General features: G+C 34.7%; 1 long non-coding RNA gene across 1 annotated transcript in view; it reads left to right on the top strand.

Moving 5' to 3' along the window:
* Window positions 1–764: 764 nt before the first annotated feature.
* The window catches only part of LOC126969036 (uncharacterized), a 57441-nt gene continuing 42895 nt past the window's right edge, over window positions 765–15310 (top strand). Inside the window, exon 1 of the long non-coding RNA XR_007730333.1 lies at window positions 765–932. This is a non-coding gene — a long non-coding RNA (uncharacterized LOC126969036). The remainder of the gene's footprint in view (window positions 933–15310) is intronic.

Genomic DNA, 15310 nt, shown 5'->3' with positions numbered 1-15310 from the left:
TCGTCGTAGAAATCTTTGGGGGACGCCTTTGTCCATGGAGTATTGCTATCAACTTTGGTCTGGAGCATTCCACCACGACTGGGTCGAACACAGATCTGTCCAAAAGGTAGCAAATTGAGTAGTTGCTGAAGGACTCGAATAAATCATGGAGTTGCAAAGAAACATCACTTTAAGTAACTATTTTATCTGTTCCCACTTCACATAACACATTACAATGAATTACTCCCTATCTGATCCATTCATACTTTAATCCTCAATTAACCAAGTTTCAAAGTCCGTAGACGGTTGTTTTGTGTTTAAAGTTGTATGATATTAAAAAAATTATATTCTATTTCAGTAACAAAAATGGTACAAACATACCTGGATGAAACCTTCTATTAAGTGGTATACCTGTGCTAGAACCACTCTCTTTCATATCAATCAATAAAGATAAATTATCTTCTTCTATGAAATATATTTTTCCTACTTCTAACTAAATCCAAGTCCCATACAAAATAAAATGCATGAACAAGAAATACAATATGAGTAAAGCGCATTCTGCTACGACTTCCTAATGACACTCAAGGCTCTCATTATCGCGAGACGCTCAATCGGTAACGCGAGTTATTCCTCTTAATATCTCCGCAGTCCGCAGCGTGGGCAGAACGGCCGGGATATCGTCACGTATTGGCGGCGAAGCGTAATTATATCGCAATTAAAGAGCGACTAATATATTATAATCGTTCTCTTAGCAACAGTTGTTTTTACCAGAGCTCGATGCGCCGCCGCGGCTGGTTTGAACGCGTTCGTAACACTCTCTGACCAAGAGTGGTCGAGTTTATTGGAAATATAAACTAGATCTGTGGGAGATAAGCTGCGGGGAAAATAGCTACAATCTGTCGGGTTAAAACAGCATGCTTTATTGGCGATACATTAGGAGTATACAAAATCAGGTTAGTATTTTTGTGGTATGGTATCTCATGGTATGGATAGGATATAAACCAGTTATTAAATTTGCGAAGAGTTACATTGAGCTACTTGTAGTGGCCGGATGATCCTTTTATCGAGAACTTCGTTTCATTTTGTTAATTTTATAATAATAATAATAATATTGACACACAACTCTTACACAAATTATCTTGCCCCAAACTAGACATAGCCTGTACTGGTGCAATACAACGATATATTTAATACAATATACGTACTTAAACATACATAAATACAAATAAACCATGACTTTGAAACAAACATTCATACTCATCATAATATAAATGATTGCACCTACTGGAATTCAAACCCAGGACATCTAGCTCAGTAGGCAGGGTCACTAACCATTGGGCTATAGGGGTCGTCTATAATTAATACCTATATTTAAAGATATAATGCTTCCATAATACCCTTGTTCATTTATAGTGTGTATATATTGATGCATCTACTATACTGAATTACTCTAGTGTTTTTGTTTAAACTAAATAAACTCCTTTTTGTTTTTAATGTCAGTCTATCTGGACGTATAAATGATCTAAGCTTTTAAATCATTAAATGATTTGATTTGAATGCGAATCTGGAATTAAGATAACAGAAACAATTGCTGTACTTGATTGAGGTCTTAGAAGATACACAATGAAGTGATGTCCTTATGCAACACAATTATATTATCAAGTCGATCACATGATACATGATCTGTGATGTCTCCAGCAGATCTGCGTTAGACGCGGTCGAACAGCAAGTGATGGAGTGCTCCAAATCAGAGAAGATGGCATTACTCCATAATATGTAGTGGATCTGTGCCTTTTAAAACGCTGGTCTGTGGGCCTCTGTGAAGTATTGTTCCGTTTCTTGCATGACACCCAATTATTGATGATAAAAAATATTTTTTCGAATGTATTCGTTCATTCATACCGATATCGAATCAATCAATCATAATGTACCTACCAAATACTCAAAAGGCAAAAATCACACAAGTGCCAACATAGTTGTAAAATTTGAATTTATTATTAACGGCCTGGTTTTAGTGACATTATGACGGTCACGGGTATACTATGGTGATATTATAATAAATCTAGGTATATTACGAATGAAGTTAGCAGTGTGAGACGTCGAGCGTTCTGATTGGTATTTTTTTTTCTTACGCTATTTGCAAATCAACAATATTAAACATTGGAGCATGTCTGAAATTTTCCATCCGAAATTATTGTTAACATAGTAGTGAACAAGGGTCAATTCGGTTCGTGCAATCGCCGGCCGCTGCCGCGGCACGCTACGCTCGGCTCGTACGTTGCGATTAATATAGTGTGAATTACTTTTTGAGACCTACTAGTGAACAAGGGCCAATTTCATACGAGAAATAGTGAGTAATAGCTAGTTATAATTTTAATATAATATTACGGCTTTGACAATATACCTGCAACATAAATAAATAAATGAAAATTTTACTAAAATAAACCACACAGAAGAAGAATAAAAGAGTTATAGAGGTAAGAGGAAAGTAAAAACAAACACTATATAAAAGAAATTAACACAAAAAATTTACAAAAGCAATATAAAATATCTAACTAGATGATAATTGCAGCCCCCCTCCTAAAAGGCAAATGTGGCGAAAATAAGTATATTAACTCAATTTTGTGATTTTTATTATTGAATAAAGAATAGTTCTTCTATCTATAAGCCTACTGACTTTTTTTTACCTATGTGTCATCAGTTTGTGAATTTCCTAACTCTTGCTATACAGAAAACAATTGAAGATTTTCTTTTTTTTTGTCTTTACAAAAGCACAAAGAATTTCTTATACAAGTATTAAAATTTAAATTGAGTCTGACAATAATAAAATGTAAGCATTAAATTGAGGCAATTTTTCAGTATAGTCAATCATTCAATTGTTCATGCAATTCTACAGTACTACACCTTAGACGATTACAACGCAATTGTGATTAGATAGACAGGGCAGGCAGACTATACAGATAGACAGGAACATTAGGCAGTCAATGTCAATGTGACTGCTTAATACAAGGGTTCGGTTTGATTTGCTCGCGAATCACGAGAAAATTATATCGGTGCATACGTCGAGGCGCGCTTTGAGAACATCCGACGGATAAGAATAATTACTTGCAATGATTGAACCCTTATAATCTCAGTTTATTTAATAGTCGACAGATGTTAATCGCTGCTCAACCCGTAATTACATCTTGATATCTACAAAAACACTGTAACAAGCGAACAATCTGTAATTATTTCTTAGGATTGTTCGGGAAACTTCGCCACAAAATAAGTAAATCAAGAAATTTTGTCTTATTTTTCGCAATATGAGGTAAAATTAGCTTTTGGTTAGCTTATGATAGGTAAGGTTTTTTGTAATACGATATAAATTATAAAAGCATTAGCTGACCCGACAGAAAATAATAAATAAAATACTGAATATGAATAAAATCAAAAATAATTTCGTAAAATATGCTCCTAGTTGTTATAATGGAATTGTTTCACAGCAGAACTGTCAAACCGTGCGTCAGTAAATTCTCTCATAGAAAATATGTCCATACAAAACAAATATTGGAAATAAACAATTTTATGGGTCCCAAATCGAAATAAAAACTATCCTATCTCTCAAGTTGGAATAAAATGCACTCCATGAAGTAATATATAAAATCCGTTCATTAGTTTAGGAGTTCATTGGAAACAAACATCAGGACACTGGATTTATATGTATTAAGATTTGTTTTCTTACATTTAAATATTATTATTATTATTATTATTATTATTATTATTATTATTATTATTATTATTATTATTATGAATACACGTGGTTAACCCTAACACTGGTCATAACACTGTTTCTACTGCACTCTTATCTCACACTCAGATAAATTCAACTAATGTGTACACTTAACTAGCGACACATTATCCCCATGCACATCTTATTTACATTTTAAAATGTCAAGACTTAATTTTACATGAATTCTTCGTACGTAATTTCTTATTTACAAAAACTAGAATAAAATTGTCAAACAAAATTTTTTACCAAAAAATCAACCGACTTCAAAAACACTATTCCAAAACAATAGATATAATATGCACTCAAAATTTTTAAAATAATTGCGTATTTTTATATAATCTAATTAATTAATAATTAATTATAGTTACTATTATTGTTATTTTTGGAATCGGTGTCCTTCCGCCGCGACCCGCTCTCGCTTCCTCACGACTCAAGAACATCTCACCTATAACTATGTGTGTAGTTACAAACCTATCGTGGATGACACCGACTCCAAAGATTACAATAATCGTAACTAGAAACAATTATTAATTAATTAGATTGTACAAAAATACGCAATTACTTGAATACTTTTTAGTGCATATTATATCTATTGTTTTGGAATAGTGTTTTTGAAGTCGGTTGGTTTTTTGTTAAAAAAAAATCATTCTTGATTTTTAGTGAATTTGGAGTACACCCACACGTACACAGTTGAAGTATATCCTTTCCAATAAAAAAGAATTATCGAAATCGGTTGGCGCGATATTGAGTGATTCGTAAATTTATCATCCACTTTGCTATTTATTTATTTATTTAATTCAGAGAGATCTCCATATATATTAGTAAATGTATTAGTAACAATATTTATTATGTACTACGTTAGTATTAAATTTTTAAATTTGCTATACTTTTATAGTTTTCTCGTTAATGCCATTGTCAGATCTGGACTAAATTACAATGGGACCACACGGAAAGTACCAGCTTTCAAATCAAAAAGAATTATCAAAAGCGGTTCACCCAGTCGAAAGTTTTGAGATAACAAACTTAAAAAAAACCGATGAATTGAGAACCTCTTCCTTTTTTTAAGTCGGTTAAAAAGAGACAACTATTAGGTCAGATTGGACGTCGAACTTCTGGTGTCACCCTTAGAGGGCCCAATTTTCTACATGTCCCTAACGTAAAATGCAACTATAGAAAAAATACTTTAAAGTTACGAGCATGCAGATGTTATAATAACCTATCTAACGAAATAGATGTCGACTTTTTTAAACGTGCATGAATAACTAAACTTATAAGCAAAATTTTTTTTCAATATAATTAATTATTTTATAACATAAGTGATAAAACCACTAATTATTACTATTATGATACGTAATCAACAAATTTATTTTAGTTGTTACTTCCCTGGCGATTTTAATTTAATTCTGTTGATTTAATTTTTAATCTTATTAGTATATCTATTAGTGAATATTTGTAAATAGCCTTCAGTACTTAATTACATACCTACTTGTTAATAACCTAGCTGTAAGTTTTCCGAATAGAATAAAAATTAAATAAAATAAAAAACAATGTATTTTTGTTCTAGTGATTACTCTGGTATTTGAAATAATTGTAATATTTTTTCTAAGCAAAAAATATTAATTAAAACGACGTTTTAATTTTTCCCAAATGAATCAACCAGAGAACATAAAAAATGATTCTGATTTGAGTGTCAGAAAATAATGCACTCATTTGTAAATTTTAAAATTACCTGAAAGGTTATGTACCTATATTTAAGTTTGGCATATAAAAAAATTATTTTTTAAATTAAAAAACCAACCAGCATCCCATTCCCATGTCATTAAAATTAAACAACAAATATATATTCAAATTATACATTCAAACATTATCTTGTCTGTCGTTAAAGAATATAATAGAGCGTACCTACATGGATACACAAGGATTCTGCGCGTTAAAATGATATTAGAAATAACAAGAGGACAAAGGAAGTCACAGATGTCACATTAGATACTCGCCCTAACTGCACGATAAGCCATGGTGTTTATAGAAACCCCACTCACACTGACAGATACCTTCACGGCACCTCGCATCACCATCTTGTACATCTAGCATCAGTGGCTAGATCATTAAAAAACGTGCATATGATCTGTGTGATGGTGATCACTTGACGCAGGAACTTGAACACGTCAATAGAGTACTGTGTCAAAACGGGCACAAAACGGCTTTAACAAGTGTATCACAGAGGCGCACCGCAACGGTGGAACGGCAAATGGCGTATCTACCATACGTGAAAGTGGTCACTGATAAAATAGGTTGGATGAGGAGGAAGTTTGATATTAAAACAATTTTTCAACCCCTCAAAAAAGTGGTCGCCTACCTACGTTCACCAAAAGACAGTATTCCATACCTGTGTCCCGGGGTCTATAAAGTTGACTGCAACTGCGAAAGCTCTTATATCGGACAGAACAAAGTAGCTATTTCTCAACGGGTTAAGGAACACATCAGCGCAGTTAAAAATAACGATCCTACAAAATCTCCAATATCTGAACACTTGCTTAAAGCCGGTACCAACCTCCAACCCCGGTGCTGGGAGAGTTTCTTCCGCCGCTTCTTCTCTCTCAGAGCGCCATTTGTTTCCGAAGCGGTAGTAGTATCTAGTAATTATTACAAATGACATCAAAAAGAATTCTTAAGGAATAAATTTTGAGAAAATAAATGCCTTTTTATGCCTTTTTTTAACCATTAGACCCCACGAGTGATTTCTGCTGAACGACAATACATCGCACGGCTTGATAGAAAAGCTATAGAATAGCTATAGTTTAATAGGGAGAATGATTTTAGGCTAGCGCAAACATGGAATCCGAAAAAGATCCGAAAGTGTGGACGTAGTCAGTAGTGTGTGTGAACTAGTGAATCAAAGACCAAATCGAACTAGGCACCACGTGGACAGATTGATGTTCTAAAAGTGTCAAGTGTCAATGTGTCAAGGGTTTCTTCGCCGCCTCCGCAATCCCGCCGTAACCACGATTCAAGCAATTGGATCGAAATATCGGCATCAAATCAATGTAATATACATCGTGAGTACCCGTCATAATAATTACAATGTACAAGTAACAAATCCTTCAAACTTCACTATTTCTGAACACTGTTAACGGCTACTTACTTAATTTTGTCTGTGTCTCATCCAATGAGTCTTACCACCAACTTTTACTACCAACAATCATGCTAAGGATATAAGTAGAAAAACCATGTGAGTAGTAATGGTAGTGTAACAAATGTCTTTATTTACCGATGCATGACGTCCGTACTTAATTAAAGATATATATTACCAAACATATTTCAAAGATGCATTAGTGCTACAAAGGGTAACTTTTATCAATGTTAAAGGAAGCGCATATATTTTATTTATACCTTACTTAAGCATATCGGAGGCATATCAAGCATTTATCATCATTTAAATGGGTTACCATATCTATGAACCGTGAAATTTATTACAAGGACATTTTGTGTGTATATTTTGTATGCATTTTTATGATACGAATGCAAATGTTCACTGATCGCCCATAACTCATTTAATTTGTACGACTTCTACAGTCGTTTGTATGTTTGAAATTGCCAGTAAAACATTAATTGTTTTGTACCAACCATATTCCAGTGGGAAGAACCTTTGCACAGGATGCCGGCTAGATTACCACGACGGCGCCTATTTCTGCCGCGAAACAGTAATGTGTAAGCATTACTGTGTTTCGGTCTGAAGGGCGCCGTAGCTAGTGAAATTACTGAGCAAATGAGGCTTAGCATGTCTGAAGGTGACGAGCGCAGTTGTAGTGCCGCTAAGAATTATTGGGTTTTCAAGAATCCTGAGCGGCACTGCATTGAAATGGGTAGGGCGTATCAATAACCATCAGTTGAACTGCTCGTCTCGTCCCTTTTTGTAATAAAAACAAATACTAACAATAAACAAGCGAATAGACATACAAATCATGCAAGAGAAAAGATAATCTCTAACTGAGCTACATCAAGATGGAAAAGGAAAGCGAATATATTTTGCTGTAACCGATTTCGATTGACAAATCTTAAACAGTCAGCCACGCTTGGCATTAGCAGCCTAACGAAACTCTCTAAACAAAAAGCGATTCAGTCGAATGTATGAAACGTGCAGTGATTCATAGATTGACAGATGACAGCAGCGTGTAAAAAATATCTTCAAATCAAAAGACATTCCACCTTAGTTATTGATAAAAAAGGGACAGAATAATATTGATACTTATACAGATATATGTACGCTTAAGTTGTTTATTATTTTAAACTGTAAAACAATATCTAGTAATGTGTGAGATATACTGATTAAAGCTGACCCGACAGACGTTCTGTACTTAAAAAATAAATACTGTTTTTTTATGAATTTGTTAATAATATTTCATAGCATAAAGAATTATTTCGTAAAACTCGTTAAATATGCTCCCTATTGAACTAATGAAATTGTTTCACAGCAGAACTGTCAAACCGTGCAAAAAATATATCCATACAAAACAAATATTGGAAATAAAAATAATAATGGGTCCTAAATCGAATAAAAATTATTCTATCTCTCAAATTGGACTAAACTGCACTCCATGAAGTAATGCGCCCATTAAAATCCGTTCAAACATCAGGACACTGGATTTATATTAAGGCGACACTAAATGCCAGCGACCTTGAGTAATATGAGTTCACGGCTGCCGGCCCGCCATCTATGTATCAAAGCCAATATTTTCAAAATTCGAGCGTGGAAAACAGTTTATATGCTTACAATCCTCGTTATTCACTACTAATCTAAATAAATGAACCTACACAAAAAAGTTCAAGCTATGAGAATAACTTTTCTGAGAGAAGTACCAAATAAATGCGTCACGCCATGCCAAAAAACTTGTTTAACTGCAATGAAAAGTGGTAGTTCAAAAAGGCTCGGCAGTGTTAACTATAACCAACAGCAAGAATTAGCAACCTACAAATAAGACTTAAGGATATGTGTAACAGGATTAAGTAGTGTTCATAGCACGAAATGCTATACTTTCACCACAAAACTTGTCTAAAAACATCATGTTTGCGTGTTTTCTGCTTCTCTTCGCCTTAATAAAAAGTTTGACTGTAACGAAACAGAATTAGTTATTGTAAAAGGACCGCGTGTGTTCACCCACCGTGGTGTTAGTTTACTTTATGAACAAATTAATAATTACAAGCACAAGTTAACAACATTCCCGTAACTGATACGCAATCTAGAAACACTTCTATGAATTACAAATTTTATGATGTCCGTTTAATAATGTATTATGTTTATTACTCTATGTTATGTTCATTTAACAGCTTCACACATTACTGCTGCTATGGAATTAGAAACTGTTTGTTTTATAATTTAATTATTATTATATTTTCAAGTATGTTTCACTTTGAGAGTGAAAATGCGACAACTCAAAATAATCTAATATGCGCGAAGTTTTCCTTCGAGATAGAAACAGAAATGACAAGATCAGTAGAAGAACCAGAGTCATGGACATAGCTCAGATGATTGGTAAACTGAAGTGGCAGTGTGCAGGGCACACGTCTGGAAGAACAAATAGTCGTTGGGACCTCAAATAGCGACCAGCTACGGGAAGATGCTGTGATGGTAGCCCGCACAACATGGAGTGATGATCTGGTTAAGATCGCCGGAATATGTTGGATGAGGGCAGCGAGGGACCGATTGTCGTTGATCTCTTTGTTCACCAGTGGGAGGCTCCTTTGTAATGGATGCCGTCTAGATTATGGGTACCACAACGGCGCCTATTTCTGCCGTGAAGCTGTTGTGTAAACATTATTGTGTTTCGGTCAGAAGGGTGCCGTAGCTAGTGAAATTACTGGGCAAACGAGACGTAACATCCTATGTCTCAAGGAGACGAGCGCAATTGTAGTGCCATTCAGAATATTTGGAGTTTTCAAGAAGCCTGAGCGGCACTACATTGTAATGGGCAGGGCGTATCTATAAGGATCAGCTGAACGTCCTGCTCGTCTTGTGCTTTATTGTCATAAAAAAACAGCAGTAGATAATGTTTTATTTGGTAGGAAAGATTTGGTTTAATTTTGTGTAACTCCAAGGACGCTAAAGTGATAATCTCCGCGTATTGAGATGGTGAACCGCCGCCATCTCAGTGATGTCATAGTGACGTTAGGTGCAGAAATACACTTTAAAAAGCAGATGTACCCTTTGCTGACATCACGCAGCTATTTATATTATGAGTTCCACCGCTGCTTAAACGCATGTATTAAACAATAAATGGCGAATTATTAATGATTATCTATTATCACGTAAAGCAGTGGCCCAACCTCCAAGTGAGCCCCACTCGTTCATTGGTGATTGACTTCAAAACATTTATTCAGAGTACCCGCAAGTTCGGTGTAATCATAATCGTTCATTCTAGGCAATTTGATATTTTCCCCTCGCAGCGACCCTCCCTACTCCGTAGCGTGTTTAACACTTCACCGATTTTTAACGTTTGTAGTATCAATTAATTAAAGAAAATTGTGGGGAGGAATATTGAATAGTAGCAGGTACCTTATCGGCGGCTCCGTATTACCGTTACGTCAAACAGCGTGACGGATTGTTGATGACTAATGTTTAAATTGTTATCAGTTACATATAACACATTCCTTAGAAACGATGCAGCCTGCTGATGGTTGGTTAACACTTGGCACCCAGTGAGATTCGGTAGCGCGTGAAATTATTATCACATAATACCCTGGCTTCGAACACGGTACGATTATTCAAATGCTTATAGTCTCAACCGTGTCTCTGTGCAGCATTTGGCTTTCTTACGAGCATTCCTGAATATTGCCATCGAGCGCTCCATCTAAAATTTGTCAAATATATTCATGTTTGGTGCGCAAGTCTTGTCATGTGAGCGATAGGCAAATGACAGAAAATGTTATGTAAATTTAAAGTGCCTATTATAATGGACACTTTCATAAGGCTTTCGGTTGTATTATGTATAAAGCGTGAGCAACTCCGGTAAGACAATACAACGTTTGAATGAATTGAAGATTTGCAATTTCAATTTATCATTGAACAATAAGAATTGGTATTGTGGAAAATAGTATTACATTTTACTTGCGCATGTTGGAATGAATTGGTTTGCATTTTAGTAAGAAACAACCAGAATAGTATATTTATTATCATACCATTATGAAATATGGAATTTTGTACAGCTGACATATAGGATATATTTAAAGTTCATCTTTGTACATGCCACCGCAAAATATCTAAAATTTCTACAGTTTCGACCTTTTTTATGATAAGAAGGGAAAACAATAAGGGACGAGTCGAGCTGGACGCTCAGCTGATTGTCATTGACACGCCCTGCCCATTACAATGCAGTGCCACTCAGGATTCTTGAAAAACCCAAACATTCTGAGCAGCACTACAATTGCGCTCGTCACCTTGAGACATAAGAAGTCATATGCCCAGTAACTTCAATAGCTACGGTGCCTTTCAGACCGAAACACAATAATGCTTATACACGACTGCTTCACGGCGGAAATAGGCGCCGTTGTGGTACCCATAATCTAGCCGGCATCCTGGGCAAAGGAGCCTCCCACTGGTAAACCTAAGACCTACCTATAAAAGGTTATTAGTAAAACAATAAACGTAAAGAGAATACTAAAAAAGAACTTTTTAATTGTAATTATTTTAGTATATTTATACCACAAATGTACAAATTGTATTTCCTTTAGTGACAAAACACCATGTAAAAACAGCTGATGTACAGAGATATATAAGGGGTCTTTAATAAATAGTGAGAATGAAAAGCAAACTCCTTGGAGCCAAAGAAAGTAAATACTGGATGGTAAAGCTGGAATATTAATTCCAATTTTAAATATTTAGAGTATATTTTATTTTATTATACTTGGAAGTATTTTGTTTTCAGTTTGACGGAGCGTGTGGTCGAAATAAAAAAAAAACTGAAAATTTTAGACGGTCGTCGTGATATGAAGGCTTAGGCTTCGATAATTCATACGTCTAGATAGAGTCTCTTACTGATAGACAACCGATAAAAACAAGCCAGGAGTATTAGTTTAGTGTGCGTGAGAATCTACGTCTTACATTCAGAATTTGTATGACACTTTGTGTTAGTGTGCGTGAATTGCTTAAAGTATATGTTTGTTCGAAACTCAATTTATTTCGACGTTTTCAAAGCTGTCATAGTCTATCTACACGTATAAATGATCTGCATTTAGATCAGTTACCGTCAACATGTGTGTACGAAAACCTTAAAAAATAAACAAATGACCCCACTAATACTTGAAATATAATCTACGCCAACAATTCCCAAACCCAATTAAACCATTAATTGAATTATAAATAACATGAAAGTTAAATAAACTTGTTAAAGTTGACCCTCCCGCGTGACTTAGTCTCAACTTGGCAAGAAGGAGGCTCACAGACGTAAACCAACGTGTTATCTACGGGTTTATTTTGCTTTGGACTCTTTATGAGTTTCAAATGGGGGTGTCACGCGAACTTAGCTTTGTATTTACGTGTTAAGCCCGCTAATCTGTAACATTTCGGTGACATTTTATAGAATTTATTAATCACTAATTAACCAAGATAAAGTTATTTTGAATATCTTATATTCGAATATTTTTATTCATTTTTTTTAATTACTGATAGAAGTTTATTAGATATATTTTAATATACTTAGTCTGGCCATAAATACTGTTACAATTAAAAATAAACAAAATATTATATTTGGACTTGGAATCTGTCATTTTTATAATCGTTCTTTGAGTTTTCTCATTTTGACGTTAATACATTGTACAATATTTTGCGGTATTAAAATGGAGTGGGGTGATAAAAAGAACTGAATGGCTGTGATTGCATTACACAAAGTAGGTGTGGAGCCAAATGCAATTCTTACAACTCTCCATACGCTTGTTATTAGTAAAATGTTTGTGTACCGGGCTTTTAGTAGGTACAATGAGATCTCCTACGTTTGTGACACAAAAAGATCTGACCGTCCACGTAGTGTTCGTACGAGAGGTCCGCGTTCGAGTCCCGCAGCAATCATAAAATTTTGCTTTCAGTTTTATTTGTGTAATTAATCCCAGAAATGGGGGTTATCACTTTAAAAATCATAACGAATTGTTTTAATATTGTGTCATCGTTTTAAAAATTGGTGGTACGGTGAGAGTGCAATTAATATAATTCGAGAAAATATACGCCTCATGATTTTTAATGATTTTCGCTGTAGCTTACGTCGACAAAAATGTTACCAGAGAAATCAGTCGCCATTTTGTGATGAGGCATTATCTCCTAGCTCTGTGTATTCCTGGTTCAGTTGTCTTGAAGATCTATAGGTAACTATGATGCCATACAATAATTGATTGAAAGTGGAAAAAAAAGTATATCTATTAGGTATTGGCTAAGCCAACTGCGCAAGCGCGTGTTGTAATTAACTACAGCTTCCTCAGATGTTGTGATGTAGAAGATGATTCCTCAAGCAATGTCTATTGTACTGAACTTATATGAATGATCGCGAGACGACCCGATTCGTAGGCTGATCATCTCCATTTCACCTCATAAGGCTCGAGAAAATCTCTACTACTCTAATTTCCCGAAATTCTACGACATCCTTCATACCGCCAAACCAGGCGTCAAACATTTTTGCTGCGAGATAATTTTTTAAATTGTGAAAAATTTATTTCTCATGAAAGAATATAAAATGCTTGATTGTATATATATTTTCTACTTAAAGGCAAAAAAATCCCAAATAGATAATTCTATCTAGTCACAATAGGGATTTTTAAAAATTGAAGCCAAATCGGGCAGTTTATTTTATTACCATAATATTTATATTTACCATGGTACGAAACCAATTGTCTACGACTTTGACTACTGGAAAGTTTCACCACCTAAGGGCATGACGTATAATTAGCCCTTACATTTTGTAAAAAGAGGTTCATAACCTATAAAATGTAAAAACTTAATATATGAATGCTTGCTTACGATTTACATTACAGTTATCGCATAATCTGACCATAAAAATGTTATACCGGGGTGAAAAGCGGTGTTTACCAGTTCAGTATAAATAGTAGGAGCAAAGTTGCCGTAACGTTGGTACTACTTATTAGTATTTGGAGATAAAATGAAGTTCGCCCGCTTTGGGCAATTTATTGGGGTAAGTTATGGGCGGCGCGCGGGCAACGGCACTTAATTTATTCGCCGTGCACATAAATTACTTGATTATGAATTCAAGTTAACTCCACTGAATTTGTTTTGTTGTAGATTGTGCCTTTGTATTACGAAGTTTTCCCAAGCCAATTACACGCTTGATGCATTCTACTTACGTCTCATATTTTATATAATAAATACAATAAATGTTGATCAATGTTTTTATGTTAATTATTCAATGATGTTGTCCTCTATTATGGTATTCTTTGAGTGGCACATTGGTCGAAGGATAGAAAGTCCTCGTATGCTGACCACGTACAGAAAGATGCAGTGTTGGGAGGCTTCCAAGATGGACCGATATTCTGGTCAAGATTGCCGAAATAGCTTGGATGAGGGCAGCGCAAGACCGATCATTGTGGAGATCTTTTGGGAGATGTTTGTCCAGTACTGGACATATTTCAGCTGAAATGATGACGAAGAGAATAATCGAGGCGGGAAAAGACTTAGAGGCCGCAGTCCTAAGCCGTGATCGGCTCAAATCTCCGAAAACTTAAAGACCCTTCTAAATAAGTGCCACAATCTACCAAGCGAAGGAACGAAACTAATCGAGACATTCATTAATTTCAAAATTCTTTATTAATAAATGATAATACAACAGAAATGTACAGCGATTTACGTTTGAACATTAAAAAAGAGAATGGCTACACAACTTTGATGCTAGGAAGACTAATCGAGACAGCTCTTTGAACAATTGAATGTGAGTCACGATCCCCAGCAGTGAAGTAACGACTAAGAAAAGAAGAAGAGACTGGGAGGATTCACAAGAACGTGCAAGACAAGCAATGGCTTTAAAGAGTATATTTGTGAATGGTGGTTCAATGCATTATCGTGATTTAATTATTATAAAATAATTAAAAACAGATCCTCCTACCACTATACTCTCTAGTTATAACAAACAGTAACGTGGATAGATGTAGAATGTTCACAAACGGGATCAAACCCGCAAGCCATTTTTAATTTATTTTATTTTAATTTATTTAAACTTACAGCTAGCTCACAATCATAACTTAGGAAATAATAAAAATTAATGATGGCTAACGTTTCCACATACATACACATATGTAAAACTTTTGTAATGTTTTAATATGATGCTTTAAAACTAGCTTAAGTACAATTATTTACACCGGAAGAACTTATTAGATAAGGTTATTTTAAATTTGGTGTTAGATATATATTTTTTTTAATAATGACACACTTTTACACAAATTATCTTGCCCCAAACTAGGCATAGCCAGTACTATGGGTGCAAGATAACGATATATTTAATACAATGCACTTACATAAACATACATAAATACATATTAACATCCATGACTCGGAAACAAACATCCATATTCATC

Source organism: Leptidea sinapis, chromosome 17 (assembly GCF_905404315.1).
Source record: "Leptidea sinapis chromosome 17, ilLepSina1.1, whole genome shotgun sequence".
Lineage (NCBI taxonomy): Eukaryota > Metazoa > Arthropoda > Insecta > Lepidoptera > Pieridae > Leptidea > Leptidea sinapis.
This window is presented reverse-complemented; position numbering and strand designations above follow the sequence as displayed.